Below are 6,101 nucleotides of genomic sequence, written 5' to 3' on the forward strand. Positions count from 1 at the left end.
AGATTACTATTGAGCCTACTTCCTGCAATTACTATATTCACTGTGTCACTCTTCTGAATTACATTATTAATTAAATTTGTTAATGTTAGTTTGTTTATATTTTAAATCAGGTAACTGTGACGGTCCTGAGCCGTCTTGCTTCCCTTCTGCTGGCCTCTGTTCTTCTTCCAGGGAAGCTGATTGCCTGGCCACCTCACTGAGGGATTGAACTCACCTGCCGGAAGCCTGCATAAGATGGGGGGAATCCAACATGGTGCTCTCACTCTCCCACCTGGAAGGCTGGTGCTGCCCGGCACCCAACTGGGTTTTGTTTGGGGTTGTTATTCTAGCCCTTTAGCCTTTGTTTGCATACTCATAGTTTAGTTTAACTGTTCGGTTCATATCACTCAAACACCACACTACTGAATACTGATGTGTTTTTTTTTGAGTTACTAAATAAATGTAACGGGACATTTAACTCTCCCTGTGTGGACCTCCTGTTCTTGTTTGTGCTCAACAAGCTGGGCACAACATAACTAGCAAAAATACCTTAAGCAAACATGAACTATACATCAATAGTCAAAGTTGCAAATAATTTGCATCAAACAACATGACTTCAAGCAGTGCAATGGTAGGAAGATGGTTTGGAAACTGGATCCTATAATGGCTAGAGACCCAATTTAATTGTATAGAGGTAAACCAGCTTTACATGTCTACATACATTACACCAAATTATCAAAAAGTAGCTATGGTTATCTTTGGATAAATGAAGCATACACAGTAGCGTAAACAGTGTGTCAACTGTATTTTTAAAATAAAGAACATGAAGCCACATTTAAAAATAAATACATTTATTTGTGCAGCCGTGTGTGTGTGTGTGTATGTGTGTGTGTGTGTGTGGAAAAAAGAAAAAAAAAAAAAAGGACATGGATCGTTCCCTGCAACGATTGTCACCCCAGTGAACCTATTTATCTAATTGTCCAAATTAAGCAATACAGAGTTATAGCAGGAGTTTGCTTCGTATAAAAGTTTATGAATTTGAAATTTGATTTCCTCCTTGGCATGGGGTGGCAATCGCTGCAGGGAAGGAAGCAAGCCTTGTAAAAAGTGTTCATCAGCACAGAGAGCTGGAGCTGGTGCTGGAGTTGGAGCAGGTGGAGGCGGCCTCCTCAACACCTCCAAGAGGCACCGCTCTATTTCATTGCCCCTCCCCTCCACTCTCCTTCTCCTTCTCCCTGTTTGAAAAGGAGACAACATTTTTGGGTCAGGAAACAGACAAAAAATACATTCAACATGAAAGGCTATGAATACATAACTAGTCATACTCAAAACATAATTCACGCATAGGGACCCTCATGACCACATAAACGAAGTGTAGCATAAAATAAATGTGATTTCTCTCATGTTAAATGACATACCTGGGGCGAAAAGAGGAGTAGCAGGAGTGGCAGGAGTGGCATCAGCAGCAGGGGGTGGTGGTGTTGGTGGTGGTGGTGTGGGTTCAGAGGCAGCAGCAGCCTCCTCCATGCTTGAACAAGCGACATCTTCTGAGGTGACAAGAGGTTGTTATCAATCTATAGAACAAATAATGAATTTGTCATGCTGTGTGTGTGTGTGTGTGTGTGTGTGTGTGTGTGTGTGTGTGTGTGTGTGTGTGTGTGTGTGTGTGTGTGTGTGTGTGTGTGTGTTCACTCATCGACCAACCTCCTGTGTCACTTGCTGTCCCTGCTGCTGCCTCTGAACCCTGGTCCTCTGCGATCCTGTCTTCCTCGACCCCCATGTTGCTACTCGTCTCCCTGGGAGTAACAAACGGGTCGAGGAAAGACAGGATCGCAGAGAACTTCCACTTTTTAAAAGCCCCTGCTGCTGATCCACTCCTCTTTCCTTCTGTCTCCTTCCTCCTCTCCCTCAGGTACGTGTCCCTGAGCCCCTTCCACTTTTTTCTGCACTCGTCCTCTGACAAGAAACAAACCTACGTTGTGAAATCCGAACTGAACTGTTGAATGCTAACTGCTAACTCACTAGCTTGGTTCATAGTAAAGTACTATTGATAGCTGGAATAAAGTAACTTTTAAGTAAAGTAAATTTTAAAAACTTACCACCCAGCCCGACTTCCTTGCTGACCTCCAGCCAAGCCTTCATCTTCATGTTTCGGTTTTTGTACCCGGAACATCTGATATTAAATATAACTGGGAACGACGACACTGCCAGTATTAATTTTTCTTCCATATTGCTGTCTGATCTGGATCAGGCAGTGAACGCTACGTCACTCAGGGAGTGGACGCTGATTGGCTGTTTCAACGCGAATGCCGCGAAGAAGTTGAAATATTTTAACTTTATTCGCGGGGCGAATTATTCGCGGCGCGAATCCACGTGAACGCGCTCGCCGTTCACGAGGAAAAATTTCGCGCTGTCAATCAAATCTTGTCGCGCGTATCGGCGAAAAAAAGATTCGCCCGATTCGCGTCTACACGTTCACTTAACATTGAAACGTGTCGCGGGGCGAAGTGCGGTGTGAACACACCTTTAAGCCACACCCTTCTACCTGTGCGAGAAGTGAGTCAGCCATGTGGTCAGTAATTGGTTATGCTGCACCTGCAATTGTGAGAGACAAATAAATATGCTCAGATGAGCTAATGAAAGTTTTTCCTCCGTCGCCTCCTTCTCCGGATTCAGCGCAAGAAACACCGCGCAGTTCAACAGGTTATGGGCCCAGGAGCAGCTCGGAGAGGAGTTTTTGTGTGGATGTTTTTGTTGCTGAGAGAAAGTAGCGACGCACAGCGTGCTAACGGCTAACAACGAGCATCATGGAGGCTCGAGGAGCAAGCAGGCTACCTCGGCTCTTTTTCGACGGAGATGAAGCTAAGTACGAACTATGGGAAACTAAAGTGCTAGGATACCTGCATTTATCTGGACTAAAGAAAACGGTTCTGGGAGAACCACACACCGAGGAAGAAAGAGGAACGGACAGTAAGAAGAATGCTGACGCTTATGCAGAGTTAATACAACTTTTGGATGATAAAAGCCTCTCATTAGTTATGAGGGAAGCAGCAGACGATGGAAGAAAAGCACTGAAAATATTACGTGAGCACTATGCAGGGAAGGGAAAGCCCCGCATAATTAACCTGTATACAATGTTGACGTCGCTGCAGAAGGCGAGCAGAGAAACAGTGACTGACTACACTATCAGGGCGGAGGCCGCCATTACGGCGCTGCGGAACGCAGGTGAAACTTTCGGCGATGGTTTGCTTATTGCTATGGTTTTGAAGGGACTTCCTGAAAGTTTTAAACCATTTGCCATACACGTTGCAAACAATGAAGATAAAATAACATTCACAGAATTCAAAACTAAGCTGAGAAGTTTTGAAGCTACAGAAAAGTTAACTGCAACAGAATCGAGTGACAATGTGATGAGCTCGGCAGCGAGGGCAGGACGGGGACCCGTGAAGTCAAGCGCGCGAGACAGAAGGAATGACGACATTGACATTGTGTGTTTTAAATGTGGAACTAAAGGACATCGCGCTAAAGCATGTCGACGGAAGACGTGGTGCGGCCATTGCAGGACCGACAGTCACTGTGATGCCACCTGCAGACGTAGGAATAAACAGGATGGAGCAAGAAAAATCGCAGATGAGAGCGGCGGCGGACCTGCAGCGGAGGCAGAGGATTACGCCTTCAGGATCAAAGACGCGAGCATGGGGATTGGACAGCAGCCAGCGCACAACATCCAGGATAAAGGTCTGATGGTAGACACTGGTGCTACCTCCCATATTATTACTGACATTAACAAGTTTAAACATTTTGATGACACTTTCAAGTCTGAAACGCACTGTGTGGAGTTGGCTGATGGCACTCTGTGCAGGGGCGTGGCTCAACGGAAAGGGGACGCAGAGGTGTTCCTGATCGACAACACTGGGCGGAGATGCAAAGCAACGCTGAGGGGCGCGTTGTTTATACCATCTTATCCCCAGGACATTTTTTCGGTGAAATCAGCCACAGCTTCTGGAGCAACGGTGATTTTCAAACAAGGAGAGGACGAACTAAGACACAAAGATGGTACCATTTACAACATTCATGTGTACGGTAAATTGTATTATCTGCACACTGAGGTTGATGGTAATGATAAATGTAATACCTGTCATGACATGCAGACATGGCACGAAATCTTAGGACATTGCAACTATGATGATGTACTTAAACTACAAAAGGTGGTTAATGGTATGCAGATTAAGGGGAAGGCGGCTAAGCCTGATCAAGAGTGTGAAGTATGCATACAGGGAAAATTTGTGCAAACTAGGAGTAGAGACCCTGACACAAAAGCTGATGCCCCACTGCAGATGGTACACACAGACCTAGCTGGTCCCGTACCAAATGAATCTATTGATTGATACAAGTACGTGCAGTCATTCACTGATGACTATTCAAATGCAGTGTTTGTATATTTTCTCAAGACAAAAGCTGACACAGTACAAGCAACTGAAAAGTTTTTAGCAGATACTGCTCCTTATGGAAAAGTTAAATGTATGAGATCAGACAATGGAACAGAGTTTATGTGCAAAGACTTTCAAACTCTACTAAGGAAAAACAATATTAAGCATGAGACATCAGCGCCCTATTCACCGCATCAAAACGGCACAGCTGAAAGAGGCTGGCGTACTCTTTTTGAAATGGGGAGATGTATGCTTATTGAAAGACAGCTACCTAAATGTCTCTGGAACTATGCTGTTCAGACGGCAGCCACAGTACGAAACAGGTGCTTTAACAAGCGTACAGGAAAAACCCCTTACCAGATGTTAACAGGAAAAATGCCAAATGTATCAAAAATGCAAAAATTTGGATCTGAATGTTACACATACAAACAGATTAAGGGAAAACTTGACTCCAGATGTGACCCGGGACTTTTTGTAGGTTATGACAAAAGCAGCCCTGCTTACTTAGTTTACCACCCTGACACTGAGAAAGTTCAAAAGCACAGGCTTGTAAAATTTGTGCACAAGGTAAATGTGGAAAAACAAACCCAGACAGTTGAGACAGAACAAAACAGTGACAGAGAGGACTGGACAGGACATCCTAGGGATGACAGAGACAGACAAGAGGTTCATGAGAGCACAGAGAAATCTCAGGGGCCGAGTGTAAGAAACAAAAATGTAAATGATGGTGCATCTGATGTTTTTGACAGCAAAGAGTCAAGTGAGACAAATAACACACCCACAGATGGAAGATATCCTGTGAGAGAGCGGAGAAAACCTGATCATTTAAATGACTTTATAACTGACAGTGATAAAGGTGATGGGATTAATTTTACCATTGATTACTGTTACAGAGCAATGTGTAGTGTCCCACACACATTTAAAGAAGCCATAGAGTCATCAAACTCAAAACAATGGGTTAAAGCAATGGACGAAGAAATTCAGTCATTAAAAGAAAACAACACGTTTACTCTGACTACTCTGCCAAAAGGCAAAAAGACAGTGGGGGGTAAATGGGTTTATTCTATTAAAAGCGACATTGATGGTAAAGACAAGTATAAGGCAAGTTTTGTTGCAAAAGGTTACAGCCAGAAAATGGGGGTAGATTATTGTGAAACTTTCTCCCCAACAGCAAATCTAACAAGTGTGAGAGTACTGCTACAAAAAGCAGCGCAGGAGAACCTGCTGATCCATCAGATGGACGTCAAAACAGCGTATTTACACGCTCCCATTGACTATGAGATCTATACAGACCAACCAGAAGGTTATGAGGAAGGTGAAGGTTTTGTATGTAAGCTGGAAAAATCATTGTACGGTTTAAAGCAATCTGGCCGTAATTGGAACATGGTTTTGAATGAGTGTTTAACTGAGAATGGTTTCAAACAAAATCCAGCAGACCATTGTGTCTATGCTAAAGAGACAAAACAAGGAAAAGTGATGATGATCATCTGGGTGGACGATTTAATTATTGCCGCCAGCAATGAAGACATGATGAGAGATGTAAAGGAGATGCTTTCAGAAAGATTCAAGATGAAAGACTTGGGAAAGCTTAAACATTTTCTAGGCATCAATTTCTCTCTATCAGACGGATGTGTGAAGATGTCACAGGAAACATATGTCAACAAGATACTGGAAAGGTTCAATATGGAAAAC

This window comes from Micromesistius poutassou (assembly GCF_964030765.1).
Source record: "Micromesistius poutassou genome assembly, chromosome: 2".
Taxonomy (NCBI): domain Eukaryota; kingdom Metazoa; phylum Chordata; class Actinopteri; order Gadiformes; family Gadidae; genus Micromesistius; species Micromesistius poutassou.